Genomic DNA, 20,350 nt, shown 5'->3' with positions numbered 1-20,350 from the left:
CAGGCTTAGAGCCAGGTGCTCGGCATTTGGTGATTACTTTATTAGCTTTTCTTCTCCTTTTCTCCCCTCCAGGGAGAAAAAAAAAGGTGTTTTAAACGGAAGGAATTAAAAAAAAAAAAAAAAAAAAAACCTTGAAAGCGTCATTTAAAAGGCTCCTGGGAAGCGAAATCGTTTCTATGAAACAAAACTGCGATTGTTGGGAAGAGGTAAATGCCGGGGGAGGGAGCCCACCGCACCCCTCCTCCTCCTCCCAGAGCTCGGAGCTGGGTGGGGGAGAGCTACAGGCCGTCTAGTGAGGAAGCCCCCAGGATGGCTCCCAGAGGTACAAGCAAGGGACCTTAAAATTCGCGTTTCCAGAAATTTCACCCCTGGGAATTTCCAAAGTGTCCCTCTTGGACAGCTCTGTCTGTGGGAAGTTGTCAGTCGACTTTGAGGGATCTCTTGGAGCGGGTAGTGAGGTACCAGGAGGGTGGTGGCTCCTGAGAGCCCTGCTCCAGGCCCACAGCTGTGTGGTCACCCTGCCCTCCCCAGTCCCTCCAAGAGGCATCACTTTCCCCTAAAAATGTCCAGCCGAGTCACACCTGATGGCCTTTCTGCCCTCTTTGGGCAAGACCTTCCTGCTTTCCTCACCCCAGGGTGCTCTGCCCAGCACCAAACAGGCCACCCTCATTCTGGTCCGATAAACTCCCCCTTCCCCAGGGGAAGGAGAGGCTCGGGGAGCTCAGAGCTGCCAAGAAGTGACAGGAGGCAGCATGGGGAGGAGGGTGATAAGTCTAGTGGACCTTTACCCAGAAAGGAAGCACCCTGCGTGTCCGTCTCCAGAGGGCTGCTGCTCTGGCTGGCAGGAACCTGGAGCTAGTTACCCCTCCAGGTGGGTAAACTCCCTCTGCAGCCCCTGCCTGCAAGCTCCCAGCACCCCCGTTCTTGGGTCAAGGGCTCAGGGAGTGACCTCTATCTTGGAGCCTGTGACTGTGCTGCTGGAAATATTCATGGAGTATACTCCCTCCTGCCACCACCTCCCCACCCACATAGAGGAGGAAGCTTGGGGACTGCAGAAGGAAACATGTTCACTGTCCGTAATTTTATTGCTCAGGGGAATTGATCGTTTTAGTGTCCGAGTCTCCAGGACTAGGGAATGCTGTGACCAGCATTGGCATGGCCATTTAGGGCTGTGTGACCCATGGGCCATGGCTGAGAAGCAAAGTGATTCTGATTCAAAGCCAATCGTGGAAGTCTGCATGGAGCCCTGACCCTGGTCTCACTCTGAGCCTTGCCTTCTGCTCCCTCCTCATTCCAGATCATCTTGATCATTGCATTCCTACGCTCCCTGCTCTCCAGCCCCTGCTCCACTGCCCCACTGTGACCATCATCAGTGACCATCAGAAGTTCTGGTGGAAAAAACAGTGCCACACACTACACAAACTGGAGAACAGCTTGTGAGCTGACAACCAAATTCTGAATGAAATAGATTCAATTGTTAAAATGTCTCATAAGAGTCAGGACTGAGAATAACTTGGGAGGGATAAAAATCAAAGCTGGGAAGCCTTCCTGGAAGAGGTAACCTTGAGCCTAGACATTTGCATCTGGAGCCAGAAATCCATCCCTGGCTTTGATGTGAATATTGCTCGTTGACAGCCTGGTCTTGCTGCTGTCCTTCCAGCTGTGCCTTTGAGCCTCCAAGTAGCACCACCAGAAAGATGCCTGACTTCCTTAGCCTGAACCGCTAGAGAGAGTCCTCTAGAGCTGAAATAGCCCCCGCATTCTCTGAAGGACCCGTCTCCATTGTCTGCTTCCTCGTGCTTCCTGGCCCTGTCGCCAGGGTTATGATTGCCGACTCTCTCCCCCTCCCCCAGGGAAGCGATTTTCCTCTCCCTTGAAAGCCATTTTCTTGTCTTGGTAGAAGCAGACATCTGACACTTTAAGAGGGAGCATGGTGGGGAGATGATGGCTTTAAATAACAGAAATTAGAGCTGCCGAGTTCGACTCAGCCATCTCGCCAGTCTCCTTTCCCCTCCCTCGCACGCATTCAGAACTGCAGCCTGAAGGGCACCGTCCACGTGGCCTGTGGCTCGGGTGGCCAGGGCATTCTGGGACCTGGAGAGCAGGAGACAGCTTCTCCTGAGTTCACAGCTCCTGCCTAGTCCTGTGATAAACCATAGGACACCAGGCCCTGAAGTCAGGGAGCTTGCAGTCTAAGGGAACAGAATGTCACCTAGGAATGCAGGTGACATGCATCTCATTTTACAAGCTCAGCATCCAGCACAGAGCTGGGCATGCAGGAAGTGGTCAAAAGTATGTGTTGATTGACTGCTGGATGAATTAATGGACAGAGGCCACAGTGGGCCTCTGTGTCAACAGGCTGAGTGACTGGGTGAGAGAAGCTGATCCCTGGTCATCCTTGTAGTTATCCTGGCACATGCTGCCCTATCACTTGGCCTAAACCACAGCTCAGATCTGGCCTTTCTCCAGCACAAACCCGTCTGGTGTTCCCCACTACTTCCTGAAATGAACACCCACCTCTGCTCTTCTGCTCTGGTGCCCTTGACCCCCTCCACTTTCTCCCATCCCCAGGGAGAGAGGCTCCACAGGTGGGCCAGGTGCCTCTGCTTATCAGCTGCAGGCTCCAACCTCGGCTCATCCTCTGCTGCCAGCAGAACCTCCCCTTTTTTCTTACCCAGTGCATTGTGGTCCCTCCTCGTGGAACACCCTCCCCAGAGCCCAGGATTGCTGTCCCTAAATCTTACCCTCATAGCATGCAGTCGGCAGAGTTGGCATTTAACAAATGTTTGATGGATGAATGAATGGATTAAGGAGAAATGAATGAATGAATGAATGAATGCGAAGATTCACCTCAAATGACCACTCTTCCAAGAAGCCATTCCTAGGCACCAAAATCCGACATACACACTCCTTCACCAGAACTCTCCTGCCAGCCATGCCCTACAGGACCATGGATGATGCCCTCACTATACCCAACTGTCTTCAAGCCAGGCGACCCCCTGAGCTTAGGGGCTGATCAGTTTTGGATCCTGTGCACTATTATGCACTGAGGTCTCCAGGAAATGCTGTTGACATTAAATGGAGTCAAGCGTATCTTGGGCCTGTTTCTCCACCTGTCAAATGGGCGACTACTCGCTCTACCAGCTGCTATCTGCGCTGGCTGTGAGGCCTACTAGACACACTCTCTGGTCACAGAGCATGGCCATAGGGGAGAAGCCTCTTATATTTCGGATAAGGACTAGACCCTCTCACCTGGGTCCTGGGTTGGGGCCAAGCCCCTCCTGGGCAGGGTGGATGCTGGATGGGCTTGAGGATGGGCACACAGAGGAGACTTGTGTTCCCTAGTCACTTGGGGCCTTCCGCAAAATCTGGTGAGAAGAAGGTTGGGAACTGAAGGGTCTCAGGGGTCACTAACCCACAGGGCAAAAGAAACCCCACTTAGTTGGCTACCTGATTCGTGTGGCCTTTGCCCATTTTCTGTCTGTCCCTTCAAACTGGGACTCCCATGTCCATTCTCAGACTGCGTGTTCCCCAGACTGAATGTGGCAGCCTTGGGAGCTCCTCTGCTGCTCTGCTCAGCTCAGGACAGGGGCCAGCCTGGCTTATCAGGGAGGTTGGGTCTTGTGCCCAGTGAGCCCGGAATCTGAACTAGGACACGGGAAGCACCCACCTGCAGCCTGGGGAGCTGGGCCTCTGGGCATGGTGACATCAGTTCTGGCTGGCCAGCCCCCGGAGGGCTGTCTGAGATTGGGGGCTGAGGATCCCGGTGCACGTGGAAGGCCACACTGTAGGCCAGGCCCCCACAGTGGCGGGCTGTGGGGTCCGCGCTGGCCCGGAGCAGAGCCAGGTTGCCACTGTAACGATACAGGTCCTCATGGTCCCGAGCCTCCGGGTTCATGCGGGGTTGGTCTGGCCTCGGGTAGATGGGGAAGATGGCCTCACCCACCCGCTGGGTCATCCATCCTGAGGGTTCGTTCAGCCTCAGTGCCTCCACGCGCAGCTGAGCATCATGCTGCCCGTCATTCTTGCAGAAACCTGGATGAGGGAACACGGGGCTCAGAGATGGTCTCAGGTTTCTCTGCATCTGCTGGGGGACCAGGAGGACAGGCAGAGCCCTGAGGAAACCTGGGCGGCCCAGCCTTCGAGTGGAAGCCAAGCAGTCTTGGCTAAGATTTCCCTGGTGGGTGACTCCCTCCTAGGACCCCAGCAGATGCAGAGAAACCCTCCCTGGGCTCCCTCCCTTTGCTGATACCCAATCGAAGCCCAACCAGCAGGGGTGAGGAAGGGAGGGCTTAGCCTGAGGGATGATCCCAGGTCCTGCCACCACCCTAGACTCCTAGACTGGGGAAGAGTTCGGCCTGCCCCTGATTTATGGCCACTTAAAGTCTGCAGCCTGGTTTCCCCATTCCCCCACATCCCTCCTCCTCCAGGCAGCCTGCTGGGGTGGCCTCACAGTCTAGGTATAGATCTCCTTCTCATTCCAGCTCACTTTACTTCTCTCTGCTTAGAGTTCCTGCCCCTTCACCTGCTCTGGAAGTTCCAGAACGCAGGGCTCAGGCGTCCTGGGCCCTGGATCCCCTCATTTCTGTCCACCCCCCCATACCCACAATCAAGTGGGCCTCAGGGCCAGGCACTCAGGGGGCTGAGTCTAACGTTACTCAGTGTGATGTCCACTGCCAAGGACTGGCCCCCAAACCCAGTGTGTGATCAGCACTCTTACATTTACAGAGCCATCTCTCATCTGCGCTCCTATTTCCTTCTCACCTGACCTTGCGTGATGGGCATCAGCATCCCCAGGACACACTGAAGGAGGCACGGGTCACAGAGGCCCAGAATTTGCCCAAGGTCACACCGGCAGAGCTTTGGGATGCAGTCTGGAGCCCCACCCCTCCCAGTTCTCCTGAGGCTCTCTGGGATCCCACGGTGGGGCTGAGGCAGGGGTTCCAGGATCTTTCTCTCCCCTAAGCCCCACCCCCACTTCATACCTTTGGGCAAAGTAAAGATAAACTTGTTCCTGGTGAGGGTGAGGCTCTGGCCAGGTTCCTGCTGCTCAATGACATCAGTGACAACAGAGCAGGCATGGAGGGGATCCCCGTCATTCACTTGCAACTGCACCCCAGCCCCAGAGCCCGCCTGCAGGGGGTTCTCAGCTGACAGTCTCAGGGCATATCTACCCCTCTCATTAAACCCCACGCTCAAAACTTCGAACTCTAGATCCAGGGTCTTCTCCTCCACCTTCAGTGTCCGGCTCAGCAGGGATGCGGAGACCCAGGGTTCAGGCCCCTTGAATGCCATGGTCACGGGGAGATCGACTGCCAGACTGAGCACTGCGCCCTCTCACCCACAGTCCAGCCTGGACCCAGTCTGAAAGCCTGCAGGCTGGGTGCTCAAGGCCACTCCCCACCCACCTCTGTTTGTTTGAGGAGAAACCAGGTAACAAGGCAGGAAGCTGGGCCTGACCCGGAAACTTTTTTCCATCAATCCCTTCCCTTTAGCATTTGTTCCTTCAACAAATATTTCTTGAGCACCTACTGCGTGCCAGATACTATTTTAGGCATTTGGAATCCAGCAGTGAACCAAACAGTAACTCCAGCCCTCTGAAGTTTATCTTCTAGTAGGAGAAGTGCGTAGAGACAGACAAAAATACACACTAAACATAGAACATAAGTAAATTATAATGTATGCTAGAAGATGCTAATTTTTTTTTTTTTTGAGGTGGAGTTTTGCTTTTGTCTTACAGGCAGGCTGGAGTGCAGTGGCGGTGATCTCGGCTCACTGCAACCTCCACCTCCTGGTTCCAGCGATTCTCCTGCCTCAGCCTCCTGAGTAGCTGGGATTACAGGCCTTTGCCACCATGCCTGGTTAATTTTTTTTGTATTTTTAGTAGAGACAGGGTTTTGCCATGTTGGCCAGGCTAGTCTCGAATGCCTGACCTCAGGTGAGCTGCCCACCGCAGCCTTGAAAAGTGCTGGGATTATAGGCGCTGGCTACTATGCCTGGCCCAAAGATGCTAAATTCTATGGAAAAACTGAAAGCAGGTCGAGGATGAAGATTCTGGTATGGGGAGCACATGGATATGTGATATCCAGAACTTCCCATTCTGGGAGAGCCTGTCTCTATGAGCCTATTCATTCTCATTGACTTGGGGTGCAGGGGAGTCTCAAGGGAAGGGAGACTGTATCTATTTTCAGGGAGCAAACCCTTAGTTTACTTTCTTCTTCTTCTTCTTTTTTTGAGGCAGAGTCTTGCTCTGTCTCCCAGGCTGGAGTGCAGTGGCAGGATCTCAGCTTACTGCAACCTCTGCCTCCCAGGTTCAAGCCATTCTGTGTCAGCCTCCCAAGTAGCTGAGACTACAGGTGTGCGCCACCACACCCAGCTAATTTTTGTATTTTTAGTAGAGACAGGATTTCACTATGTTGGCCAGGATGGTCTCTAACTCCTGACTTCAAGTGATCTACCTGCCTTGGTCTCCCAAAGTGCTAGGATTACAGGCGTGAGCCTCCACACCCGGCCTTGTTTACCTTCTTAATTAAGACTTACAATGGGAGGCACAGCTTCTGTTTGCAGGCAGCCCAGACTCTCTTATACCAAAGGGTTGTCAAGCTGGAATCCATTTTTCCTGACCCTGGGTCTTGGTGTTAACCAATGGGAGATGGAAGATTCAGGACTCCCTGCAGTAAGAACCATCTTACCATCACCACCACCAGCATCACCACTACCACTACTGCCACCACAACCACTACAGTCACCACCACCATCACCATCATCACCACAGTCACCACCACCATCGCCATCATCACCACAGTCACCACCACCATCACTGTCATCACCATCACCACAGTCATCACCACCATCACCATCATCACCACAGTCACCACCACCATCACCATCATCACAATCATCACAGTCACCACCACCATCACCATCATCACCATCACCACAGTCACCACCACCATCACCATCATCACCACAGTCACCACGACCATCACTGTCATCACCACCACCATCACCATCATCACCACAGTCACCACCACCATCACTGTCATCACCAGCAACACAGTCACCACCACCATCACCATCATCACCACAGTTACCACCACCATCACCATCACCACAGTCACCACCACCATCACTGTCATCACCACCACCATCACCATCACCACAGTCACCACCACCATCACTGTCATCACCACCACCATCACCATCATCACCACAGTCACCACCACCATCACTGTCATCACCAGCAACACAGTCACCACCACCATCACCATCATCACCATCACCACAGTCACCACCACCATCACTGTCATCACCACCACCATCACCATCATCACCACAGTCACCACCACCATCACTGTCATCACCAGCACCACAGTCACCACCATCATCACTGTCATCACCAGCACCACAGTCACCACCACCATCACTGTCATCACCATCACCACCACCATCATCACAGTCACCACCACCACCATCACCATCACCACTACCACCACCAGCAGCAGCAGCAGCATCACCAACATCACCACACCACCTCCATCACCATCATCATTATCCAGTATCATCATCATCAGCCTCATTATTAACGGCACTCTTTGTTGAGCAGCCCCTGGATATCAGGCACTCCACATGGCTCTGTGAGTAGATATAATTATTACAGATGAAGAATCCAAGGCTGAGGGAACGTCAGGAAAGTCACCCAAGATCACGTGGTTAGTGAGTAAGTGCTGAGATCTGAACCTCAGAATTCTAGCCACACTTTCCCCTCGTAAACATGTCCTGGGACTGGCTCAAAGATTAAATGCATTATATTAGGGAACTAGGGAATTCTGTACCCTAAAACTGTAGTACAGTTCTGAGTCTACAGAGAGCATTTATAGACAGCATAAGTTTCGTTCAAAAAAGCTCACTTGAAGTTACATTGAATGGAATGCATCATTTTCGTAAAGTAAAAGATACCAGGTCTAAAAGTGGTATTAGCCAGCCCGGCTCCAGGTCCCAATGTATATAGCAGGCTTCCTCTGCAATGAATAAAATTCAGTTTCTTCAGCTCCCCGAAGGAGAAGCTGAGGCAAAGAGTTCTAGCCGCCTGCCTTGTAAGCGAAACTCAGCAAATCCCTTCGGTTTGGGTGTCAGTGTGCCCGTCTGTGTGATTAGGGTAGTGGGGCAGATAAGTCACCTCCCAGCTTTCATAGTCTGCAACTCTGTAATTCATGTTAGGAAAGACCACAGTATGGCCATTTTGAGGAGAGGGTAGGTGGCAGAGGCTACCTGGAAACCTTTGCCTCAGTGGCTGGTTATGGCCAACCGGCATGGGTCTGGAGGCGATGGTTTGCTTCTCTCAGGTCTGAGGTCTTGGAGTTCAGTGACTCAGTAAAAGCAGCTCTCTTCCCTGACATATTTGAAGCAACCCACAGAGATGATAGAAGATAGGAGTCCAGTTGCTTCTGCCCTAGGGCCAAGCTTGGTGCACGCATCCCAGCCCCATCCCCCGCAAGCAGGGTCTATGCTCAGAATCTCGTCTTCCTGCTCTGTTTATCCCAAGTCCCTTCAATACTTCCCCACACCCCTCTTCCTCCCTTCTTTCCCTCCCTCCGACTTTCTACGAAGAATCCAAAGAATCCAAGGTGGCTCTGTTGGCCTTCACAAGGTTTTAGGATCCTCCACCACCTAATGTCCCCACTCCCTCCTATTTCTTGCTTACTTTTTGTGGTGTGTGTGCATGGTTACTTTTTTAAAAAAATTGTAGTCAAATACACATAACATAAATTTACCATCCAAACCACTCTGAAATGTGCAGCTCCATGGTGTTAAATACATTTACATTGTTGTGCAAACAATCTCCAGAATGCTTTTCATCTTGCAAAACTGAAACTCTACACCGATTAAACAACAACTTCCTCTTCCACCTTCCCCCAGCTCCTGGCAACCACCATTCTACTTTCCGGCTCTGTGAATTTGACGACTCTCGGTGCTTCATAGAATTGGAATCCTATAGTATTTGTCTTTTCACAAGTGACTTAGTTCACTTAACACAATGTCCTGGGGAAGGTTCCCTTTTGCTCCGGGCCAGGTCTGCCTTTTCTCACCTCCTTCCCCTTGCTGGTGTGATTTCTTCTGCCCAGACTGCCCAGCTCCTCCCCACGCAGCCCTGCTCATCCTGCAGACTGGCTGAAAGCCTCCTCCCCCGCAACCCAGGCTAGTGACTCCCTCCTCCACCCCATTCTGTACTTTCCCCTCCCGTCTCAAATGATGACTTGCCCAAACAGGTCATCCTTCGTTGCCGTTAATGTTGTTTCAGGAATCACGTTTGTGTGCCCAGGCTGGGCAAGGGATAGGTGCCTGGGAAATGGTTAAAGCATGATGGATGGATGGATGGATGGATGGATGGATGGAGGGATGGATGGATGGATGGATGGATGGAGAAATCGAACCCAGCTTCTACTTAAGCAGAAAGGAATAAGAAAGAGTTCTTTTGGCTATTTCATCTGGATTCCATCTGTGATAAGCGAAGACCATTTTGGGCTTTTGAGTCAAACTTGGACTCAGAGATGCATCCTGGTGCCTCATTGGGCAAGCAGGTGGCGAGGAGGGAGGGCAGGAGGCAGGAACGATGCTCAGGCGTCTCTGGGTCTGGCCTCAGTTCTATGTAGAAATCTGGAAACTTCAATAAATTTCTGCCAGTCAGGGCTAGATGGCACGCCCATTTTATAAACAGAGAAACTGAGCCCTCCTCCCTTCCCAAGATTCTCTCTACTCCTGGCTGCCTCCCTGATTCAGCCTCCCACGGTTTTCAAAAAGTTTAAACTCCAGGTGAGGCTGTCTCTGGGGGGCAGGGCCTGGTTCCCCAGAGGAGGTCAAGAAAGGGTAGGGGATGTGGACTGGGGCGAGGGGAGGGAGGCAGGAAGGGAGCAGCCTTGGAAGATGAACTTCCTAGCCACCTTTCAAAGCCACAGTGTGAAAGACCTTAATCGGGCCCTCCAGTCTTCCTTCTTTCCCCAAAAGAATGGCCATTCAGAGGTCTCTGGCTTTGTTTGGATGAGCCAGGGTCTATAATTAGCCCACCCCAGAGGGCCCCCTTCCTGCTTCCTACAATGGCTCCTTTCAACCTCCCCTGCTGACACATCCCCGTGGCCCCTGAGGTCTCTGAGACCCCTATCCTCAAGGATCCACCTCCAACTCCCACCCCCATCCTACTTCCTTCCTCCAGGCAGAGCTGAATCCTGGCAAGCAGGGAGCCGGAGAGTTCTCTGGAGCCAGGGGTCTGGGACTGGGACTCATCCCCTTCCACAGGCACAGAATCCAAGGTGCAGAGAGAACAGCAGGTGGGTAATGAAGGGATAGAGCTGGGGTCTCCTGGGCCTGTGCAATCATGCGATCATCGCTGCTCCACCTTGGACCTTCTGCTGTCAGCCCCCTGCAGCAGCCTCCCCTCCCCGCAGGGGGACATCATCCCAGGCCCACCTCCCACTCCCTTCAAGTCCACAGTGCCAGAGGCCCACAGGGTGACAGGCAAAAGGGAGGATGGCACCCAGTCTCCCTCCATCGCACAGATGGGAAAACTGAGCTCAGGGCTACAGGGCAGCACCAGATCCCTCCTCCCTTCCCAGGGTTCCCTCTACTCCTGGCTCCCTCCCTGATTCAGCCTCCCACGGTTTTCAAAAAGTTTAAACTCCAGGTGAGGCTGTCTCTGGGGGGACAGGTCCTGGTTCCCCAGAGGGGGTCAAGAAGCGGGAGAGGATCTGGGCTGGGGTGAGGGGAGGGAGGCAGGAAGGGAACAGCCTTGGAAGACCTTAATGGGGCCCTCCAGTCTTCTTTCTTTCCCAAAAGAATGGCCACTCTGGCTTTGTTTCGCCAGCCAGTGGGTAGTGAAGGGGTAGGCCTCGGGGCTCCTGACTCCTGGGCCAGTGGGGTCATGCCTTCATCACTGCTCCACCCTGGGCCTTTGGCAAGGAGGGGCCTGCAGGGGCCAGGGGAAACCTTCCCCACCGCCCTCTGAAGCTTGCCCAGAAATCACCAAGAGGCAGGGGAATGGAAAAAAGGGGTACCCCTTTATTAGCACGTACATGGGAGCCTTCGGAATGAGGACCCAGAGATACGGGGAAAATTGTCCATTTTTATGCTGAGTTTCAAGGACATATGGACAGCTGTGTAGCAATACGATTGGACAAAAGGCAATGATCTAATGCGAATAGACCGAGTGGGGACATCCAGCGAGGCCTGTCTGTCTGGATTTCTTCTTGGTCCTTCTGAGCATGCATTTCTTCCTTCCGTGTGTGGACATGGGGCAGGGCTGTCTGGAATGGGGTCTTCTGACCTACGATCAAACAAGGTAGGCCTGAGAATGAATCTTTCTCTTTCTTTCTTTCTTTCTCTCTCTCTCTTTCTTTCTTTCTCTTTCTGTCCCTCCCTCCCTCCCTCCTTCCTTCCTTCCTTCCTTCCTTCTTTTTCTTTCTTCAGGGTCTCACTCTCTTGCCCAGACTGGAGTGCAGCGGTATGATCTCAGCTCACTGGAACCTCCCCTCCACACTCCCAAGCTCAAGCGATTCTCCTGCCTCAGCCTCCCAAGTAGCTGGGATTACAACCACCACCCAGCTATTTTTTTTTTTTTTTTTTTTAGTAGAGACAGGGTTTCACCATGTTGGCCAGGCTGGTCTCAAAATTCTGACCTCAAATAATCCACCTGCCTCTGCCTCTTGGAGTGCTGGGATTACAAGCATGAGCCACGGTGCCCGGCCTAGCCCTGAGAATTTCTTTGTGGCCAATTTTTACACCAAAATCAGGGGGAAAGTGAGAGTTTGTAGGCTTTATGGCTGGCTTTGGGGAAAAGGGGTTTTGGTTTCTATGACCCGCCTTGCGGAGGAGGGATTCTCGGGTCTCCGTCCATCCCTGGCGGGGGAGAACCGGCCTGAGAGACAGGAGGGCAGGAGAAGTCTAAACCATCACTTTTTTCATTTTGGGGTGTTATTTTCTGAGTTCCAACAGGCTGCATTTGAGATCACTCAGCTAGTAAGTAGTAAAGACAAAATTAGAAGCCTGGTCTCTTCCTTCCACCGATGAGCCTGGCTACCTTGAAGCTCTCTGCCATGAGTAGTAACTGTGATCCTGTCTGCCATGCCAGTGCCATCGGATGGCACACCTTTCCTCTCTTGGCCTCCTGCTCCGGGATCCAGCACTGAGCACTGTCAGGAGAGTCTTGGGCCATCCCTCAAGTCCTTTTGCCCTGAGCAGGAGCTGGAGGAGGGGAGCTAGGGCAGCACCCGTGATCCCTGGGCTTGCCCTGACAGCCTCCCTCTGCAGCCGTGCCTTGGAGGGGCTAAAGTTCCTGGTGTGGCAGGAGGGAGAGAGTAGCCTTACTGGCCGACAGCACTGACCTTTGCCTTCATGTGCCCAGTCGCTTGACTGCTCCACTAGGCTCTGAGGGCACAAACCCCTGAGACGGTGTCCAAGCCCAGGGCCCTGCAGACTCTGCGGATCCTGAGACCTGCGCCAGCCATCCTGCAGCACTGGGGACAGATAGAGCAGGTAAGGAGGGAAAGAAGGCAGGAGCGGGCAGGGGCATCACGGAGTCAGCACAAGACAAGGCCCAAGATCAGAGATTTAGGCACGGCCAGGGCTAGCTTAGAAAAGGTACTGCCAGCCGGGCGTGGTGGCTCACGCCTGTAATCCCAGCACTTTGGGAGGCTGAGGTGGGTGGATCACGAAGTCGGGAGCTCAAGACCAGCCTGGCCAACATGGTGAAAACCTGTCTCTACTAAAAATACAAAAATTAGCCAGGCGTGGTGGGCGGCACCTGTAATCCAGCTACTCATGAGGCTGAGGCAGGAGAATCGCTTGAACCTGGGAGGCAGAGGTTGCAGTGAGCCGAGACCGCACCACTGCACTCCAGCCTGGGCAACAGAGCAAGACTCCATCTCAAAAAAAAAAAAAGAAAGAAAGAAAGAAAAGAAAAGGTACCCCTCTAAAACCTTTAATAGGAGAGACACGACAGGGGAGCCAGACAGGGGAGTGGGAAGCAAAACAGAGCAGGAGGGAGAAACAAAAAAGAAATGACTGAGAGAGTGATCGAAACACAGAGTTAGATGGAGAGAGAACGGACAGAGGGAAAGGAGGGAGACTAAGAGAGAGGGTGAAACAGAGAGTGGCATGTGAGGGACAGGCAGAGACTGATGGACAGGGGCAGAAAGGCAGACGGGAGGACAACCAGACAGAAAGAGAGAAAGAAGCCAGGAACAGATATTGACAGACAGACCCAGCAGCGGGCAGGGGTTCCGCTGAGTTCTTATCAGACGGGATGTTGAGAGGTGTGTCCCAGCCATAGAATAAAACGCAGTCCGAGCTCTAGGAAGGAATGTTCCAGGAGGAAAAGCAGTGAGCTCTGTGTGTGTGTGGGAGGGGGGTGTGCGTGTGGTAGTGGTGGTGGTGGTGGGGAATCTTGCGTGTGTCTGCGGGGGGAGTAGTGGTGGTGGGAGATCTGTGTGTGTGTCTGGGGGGGCAGTAGTGGTGGTGGGGGATCTGTCTATGTGGTGGGTGGGGGCAGTAGTGGTGGTGGGGAATCTCTGGCAAAACTCCCCCTACGTCAGTCACTGACCCTGGTACACCATTGGCCTCTCTGAGGTTAAGTTTCCTGTGGATATGATGGAGTCTTGGGTACAGCAGGAGTCTCCTTCAGCCTTACACTCTGGCCTTAGCTAAGGCTCTGTCTTTGCCACTAACTTACTGCTCTATTCTACTTAACTCACAACTTCTACCTCATAGTCCAAAATGGCTGCCTGAGATCCAGCTATCACAACTGCTTTTCAACCAGCTAGAAGGAGGAAGGGGTAAAGAAAACACCTCTCTTTTTAAGAGCACATCCTGGGAGTCATGCTCAGCACTCTTTTTCCAAGTCACTGGCCAGTACTTAGTCTAAGGGCTGCATCTAGCTTCAAGGGAGACTGGGAAATGTGCAATACTGGGCTGGGGCTGGAATCAATTTCACATAGCTCAGCGATGCCTTCACAGCTCCTTACTCACAGCAGCTTGTTTAAAAAGAATTACACATGCAATATAAGCTTTAAAATATCCACTTCAAACAAGTGAAAAATCCTCCTTCATTCTCCAAAATCCATCCCTCCCCCAAGTGTAACCACTGTGAACAGTTTGCTGTGCGTCTGCCAGATTCACTTTTTATGTACACACACATACATACACATATGTCTACCTAGTTCAAGAAGCATCAAATGAGATCACGATTTATGTATTGTTCAGCAACTCACTTTCTTGGTTACTGCTACTTGGCAACATGTCTTGGAGGCTCTGTCGCGTCAGTCCACAGGGAATTACCTCATCCTTTTTATCAGCAAAACAGTACTTCAGTGCACCGACCTATCAGCCTTTATGGATGGATATTGGGCTTGTTGCCAATTATTTTTGCCATTGCAAACAGCCGTGGGAATTTTGTCTCTCTCTCTATATGTATACCCGCAGGCATTCCTTGGGAATGGATTCCTAAAAGTGTGCCAAAGGTTAATTTTCTCTTTATGTGGGTTTAACCCTTTCCAACTAAAAATCCTTTTCTCCACGGGCAACGTGGTGGTCGGATCCAAGCTGGCTGGCTGCTTCCCTGTTTCGGCTTGAGCTGCTCTCTCTCTCCCTCTCTCCTTGTCTTCCCCTGGGCAGGCCTGGCTCTGGCATCATCCCTCTCATTATTCCTCTCTTCTGGGGTCTTTCACTGTCAGTGGAAGCCAATCTCACATACAAAAGCCTGTGGTCTCTGTGTGACTCCACCTTTTTATAGATGGCACTCCCTTTCTCTTTCAAGGAAGGAGATTGCCTCTCCAGGGCCCTTCTGAGAATTTAGGGCCCCGCTTCTTGCCCCGGCTTTTATCTACTCCTTCCCCGCCCTGCTTGCTACAGCACCTAGCTGGAGCATCCCCTGAGTGTCCATCCATTTCCTTCCCCAGTCTTCTCTGCATCCGGCAGGACGCCCCGTCTAGGAAGGGGAGGGAGGAGCAGGGTGAGTCTGTGTTCAGGTGAGGGGGGATGCAACCGACTGTCCTGCAGCCTTGGAGCAAAGAGCAGGACTCCAGAACCCCAGCCTGTCTATGAAGAGTGAGAAATAGAAGAGAAAGCTCCGAGGGGACCTTTTTTACTCCCCCAACCCCAGAATAGATCATACCTGGAATTCCAGCCCCAAAGCCCCATGATGACTCCCCTTAGCTGCAGTCAGGGCCCTCAGCCCAGCTGGGCAGCAGCAGGATGCGGATTCGGTTATTAAAAGCCGAGCTGGTGGTTCCAGTGGCCCCCTGGGAGTGATGGATGGTGACAAATGGGGGTAAGTAGGGGGTTCCTGAGCTTCTCTAAGGCCACAGCTGGGGAAACTCAGCCATCAAAGCCCTGTGCAGGCTTCTCCACCGAGGTGACTCTGAGGGCCAAGGAGATCAAGTTTCGGGCAAATGGTTTGGGGGTGTGGACAGGCTCTAGCGCTGGAGACAAGCCGCCCTGTGTGTTGTGTGGGGCCCCAGCCCCTGCTCTGGGCCTGAGCTGGAGATGGGGGTGGGGGTGGGGGTGGGCTCCTCTGATCCTGGAATCACAGGCAGGAGGTCTGTGAAGGCAGGAGGAGGGGCAGAGCCAGACTGGGGAAGGAGTGAGCTGCCTGCCTTCTGGGAGGAGCAGATCAAACACCTTTTAAAGCAGGTGCTGGGGACCCTGCTCAAGGCCAACTGCCGAGACCACACAACCAGCCACCCCTCTAAGATCCCAGCCTAGCTGCTGCGGGGCTCAGAGGAGGAGGCCCAGTGTTGGATGTTGGGAGCACCCTGCTTGCCTGGAGGGACAAGTTTCCCGGAGCGATCAATAAAGGAAAAGAAAGAGACAAGGAAGGGAGAGGTCAGGAGAGTGCCTGGTTGGTGGTAGGCTGGAGCCAAGCCTGGGAGGCCAGGTAGGATTGGAACAGGTTGGGGGACAGGGAGAAGGCACACGGGGTTGGGGTTGGCGGTGGGGGGTGGGGAATGAGCAGGATCAGGGCCTAGGGGCAGGAAGTGAGCCCAGTGATGGACTGGAACAATTCTGATGAATAAGGTTGGAGACCTGGGGAAGGCTGCCTTCAGGGGACACTGGGGGGCTGGTGGGAGCTTCAAAGGCTGGGAGACATCCGCAGAGTCCTGTCTGAGTTGTGTCTGACGGCCTGTGAGCAAGAGGTTGGTGGAGAGCCCTGTCCTGTGGTCAGCAGGGGAACAAGGAGAGAGAAGTCAGGGGATCTGCCCGGCAGTCAGTGTCCTCAGTGAGGAAGGAGGGCAGCAGAAAGCCTACATCTCAAGGCCACATCATGGTGACACCACCCCAGGGAGGAATGTGCTGGGAAGGGAGAATGTGGGGCTCTGATAGCTGGGGAATCTTCATGGCCTTTTGTCCAGTCCTCCTCTGAAGGCAGGAAGCCCTCTATTGTATCTTGATGTTGACAGCCTCTTCTTGATTGCCTCCCTTGATGGGGGCCTCACTACTCTGTTAGAGTAAGAAGGCTACCTTTGCCCTAAGCAGACGTCTGCCTTCCCTCCTCCAGGTCAGTACTAGCCTAGCCCTCTGTGAGAGAAAGAACACTCTGCTCCCCTGAAACAGCCGGCTCCCCTCCTCCTCCTCACCAGTGTCCGCCCTCATACCAGAGCAGCCTGGGTCTAAAACCTTTATGTGATGATGATGCTGTTGGTGAGGGGGGCATGAGAATTGCAGGAAGGGCCCATCAGATGGTGCTTCTGACCCTCCCACATGGCAGGGGAGGCAGGAGGTAGATTGGAGACAGGAGGTGAACAGCCATCCATACTCTTCTGCCGTGAGCACGGCAGCCAGTGACACGGCTTTCCAGCCCACTGTGTGGAGTCCGACTTGGTCTGGTGGCAGAATGAAGCACATGCGTATGTGAGGGGCAGCTGGATGGGCGTGTGAGTGTGCTTCATCGCTGAGGGCACTCCCCGAGCTCACGGGCCTGCATGAGGTTCACTCCCTCAGCTGCTTATTTATGGGCACTCAAGAGGACTGGGCTGCACAGGTGGGCACTGCGGCTGTCCCCCCACTCCTGGACGGAAGTCCCTCTCTTGGGCGTTCTCTGCTGTGCTGGGGGAGTTGAGGGTGTTCCTGAGGTCTGAGTGTTGTAGAACTATTGGGTTTGCTGCTGAGATGGGAGGGTGGAGAGCAGCCGGGGTCTCTGGGCTTTCTTCAAAAGTTCACAGGCTTTTGAACATCTTGTTCCCGTCTGTGCTTGATTTGCCAGCGTCTGAGCGTCCTGAGGTGCTGTAGTGGTTCTGATGTGTTACTGAAGGTCTAGGGGTTCTTGGGGGCAATATTGAGGTTGCGGGGGTTCTTAGGGCATTGCCAAAACTCAGGAATGTTGCTGAGATTCTGGAGGTGCTCTGGGAGATCTGGGAGTCTTTGGGGGGACGTTTCTGAGGTTCTGGGGATGCTGCCGGCCTTCCGCATTCCTTCTGGCCTGCTGTTAGCTTCTTCTAAGCTGAGCACTTTGCCCTTTGAGGATTTGATAATCACAGGCTGCCGAAGGCGTGCTTGGGGGCCTCTGTTCCTGGGTGCAAAAATTCCTCGGGTTTAATCAACTTGAACAAAAACATGAGAGGAAGGAAGTCCTGTCCCAAGGCCTTCATGGGCCAGCTCCATCAGAGGGGCATAGCAGCTCTGTGCCAAGCCCAATTGGCAGATGGCTTTCATTGGCTCAGAGTCCAGAAGCTTTTAGGACCTCCTCCCATAGTGAGCAGGGCTTAGCCACCCACCATTCTGTGCCCAGTCGGGAGCCCTGCTGGCTTGAGCTGCTCCTTGGATATTGGCATCAGCCTCATCTGAGTGCCCACGTGAGCTCATGCCGGCCACAGCGAGGCAGCCCTGCCCTGCCCCCGACGCTGCTCTCTCCTTGCCTCTCAGTCTCTCAGACTTCCTTTCTTGGCACTCCCGAGACACAGGTAAATTCATTCTTGCTTCCATTCCAGATCTTCCATGGCTTCAGGGCCCTGCTCCAGGCCCCCTCCTCCTCCAGGGAGCCTCTAAGACTGCCCAAGCCATTTCCTCCTTCCCTTCCTCACTCCTCAGGCTTTTGCTCTCCAGCTCTTCCTCTCCTGAGGGCAGGACTGGACCTTCCTGGGTATCAGTGCCCCTTTATTTTGTTTTTTATTTCTTGGTTCATTGCAACCTCCGCCTCCTGGATTCAAGCAATTATCCCACCTCAGCCTCCCGAGTAGCTGGGACTACAGGTGCCTGCCACCATGCCTGGCTAATTTTTGCATTTTTAGTAGAGACGGGGTTTCACCATATTGGCCAGGCTGGTCTTGAACTCCTGACCTTGTGATCCACCCACCTCGGCCACCCAAAGTGCTGGGATTACAGGTGTGAGCCACCACGCCCAGCCTCAGGGCCCGTTTAAAGCCAGCTCCAGAGGGCAGGCCCTCGATTCTGCTGCCCAGGCCTTTGGAGAAGTTCTTCAGGGGCACATTACCATCCTTCTCTTCCTAACACTTCTTGCCGCCTGCCTTCTGGCCAGGTGGCATCTTTCCTAACAGCTCTGAGCCAAGTGTCCCATTTTGCAGACAGGAGCTCCAAGCGATTCTAGCCCCAAGCTGAGGAGGTACCTTGGGCTCAAGAAGTGGGCTAGACTTGCAGCTTCAGCCACGTGGCCACCCACTATCCATGGATCTTCAACTCAGCCTGCCCCCCTGCCCCCCTGCCCCCATCAGACTGGGAAGGGGAGCAGGGGGCCAGAAGGGGGCAGGTGGGAGGCAATGGGGGCACCTAGGAAGTCACAGCCACTCTCTGTGGCTTTGACCTTGTTACAGTTGGTGACTGGTGTTGGGGTGGGGGGCGGTGCCATGGTGGGAGAATCTTCAGGCCAGATTTGACTCAGGCCGGTGAGGCCCACAGAGGGGAAAAGACTCACTCAAGTCACACAACCAGTCCCGGGGCTCAAATCCAGCTGGATGGCCTCCCCAGCCAGGCATTCTCCACTGCCATGCAGAAACCTGGCCCTTATCTCTGGACCTTCCAGCCCTGCCCTGGCCAGATCACCGGGCACAAGGCTGCCCTCCGCCTGCTAGGCCACACCAAGGGAAAAGGACGAAGCTAGCCATTTCCTCTCCTCTACTTTCGGCCTCCCTTGGTGGCCTCTGCGTCTCCCCAAGAGGAGGGAGGTGGTACTCTTGGCACTGGGCTCTCCCGGGGGGCGGGGCGGGGAAGGGACTGTGCCTGGGCTGGGTGGGTTCCCGTTCTGCCAGCCTGGCTGCAGCCCCCGGGCAGATGAAGGCTCCTTCAGACAACCTGATCGCCTTTCCTCAGTGCCTGATATGGTTTGGATGTGTGTCCCCTCCAAATCTCATGCTGAAATGTGACCCCCGGTGTTGGAAGTTGGTGTGTGGTGTTTGCGTCACTGTGGTGAATCCCACCTGAATGGCTTGGTGCCCTCCCCGCGGTAACGAGTGAGTTCTCGCTCCGTCAGTTCACGCGAGAGCTGGCTGTTGGTAAGCGCCTGGCCTGTCTCCTGCTCCCTCACTCACCGCGTGTCCTGCCTGAGCCCCCTTCACCTTCCACCGCGATTGTAGGTTTCCTGAGACCCTCCCCAGAAGCAGATGCTGGTGCCGTGCTGCTTCCTGCATAGCCTGCAGAGCTGTGAGCCACAGAAACCCCTTTTCCCTACAAGTTACCCAGAGTCACATTTTCCTCTAGAGCAACGCAGAACAGATGAACATAGCACCGCGCCGGGTACCTCCCTCTCTCCTCTCAGATATCAGTGACATATCACCCTCTCAGTGAGGCCTTCCCTGACCTCCCCGTCTCAAACAGCCAACGCCTGTCTGTCTCTCTTCTCTTCCCCACTTCACACCCCCTCTCCTGTCGTCTCCCCCAGGCCCTACCACTCATCAGGTTCCATGGGGTGCAGGGCTTGACCCATCTTGCTTGCTGCCAAACCAGCCTGGGGAAGGCAGAGCTAGGCTTCCTTCAAGGAAGAACCTGGTTTCTGTTGGCAAGGCTGTCTAACCCCGGACGCCGCTGCCTTGCAGAGGTAGTGGGCTCCCTGTCTGGAACTGGACTCCAGTGGTTGGAGGAGGATTTAAAATCATATGGGAGTTGGTTGCTCCCTAGGGTAAGGGTCTGAGACCCCTTGCTGGGCTCTGGTGTGGGCGCAGAGGCTCTGGGAAGCCCAGCTGGTGAACCCCAGGGCACAGCAGCAGCCTGTATAGGACAGGCCCATGGACAACCACTGGCCGCCAGTACAAGCAATGGCTTTGCCAAGCTCAATTTCTACAGTCCCTCGTACGGGAGGGTCAGGCGCTGTGCATCAGGGGAAGGCAGGAGGAGGGGCGGGAGGGGCAGAGTCTTG

Source organism: Aotus nancymaae, unplaced genomic scaffold (assembly GCF_030222135.1).
Source record: "Aotus nancymaae isolate 86718 unplaced genomic scaffold, 86718_ANA_hifiasm-v0.15.2.pri h1tg000003l, whole genome shotgun sequence".
Classification (NCBI taxonomy): domain Eukaryota; kingdom Metazoa; phylum Chordata; class Mammalia; order Primates; family Aotidae; genus Aotus; species Aotus nancymaae.
The sequence above is the reverse complement of the archived record's forward strand: the minus strand, read 5'-3'. Positions refer to the sequence as shown.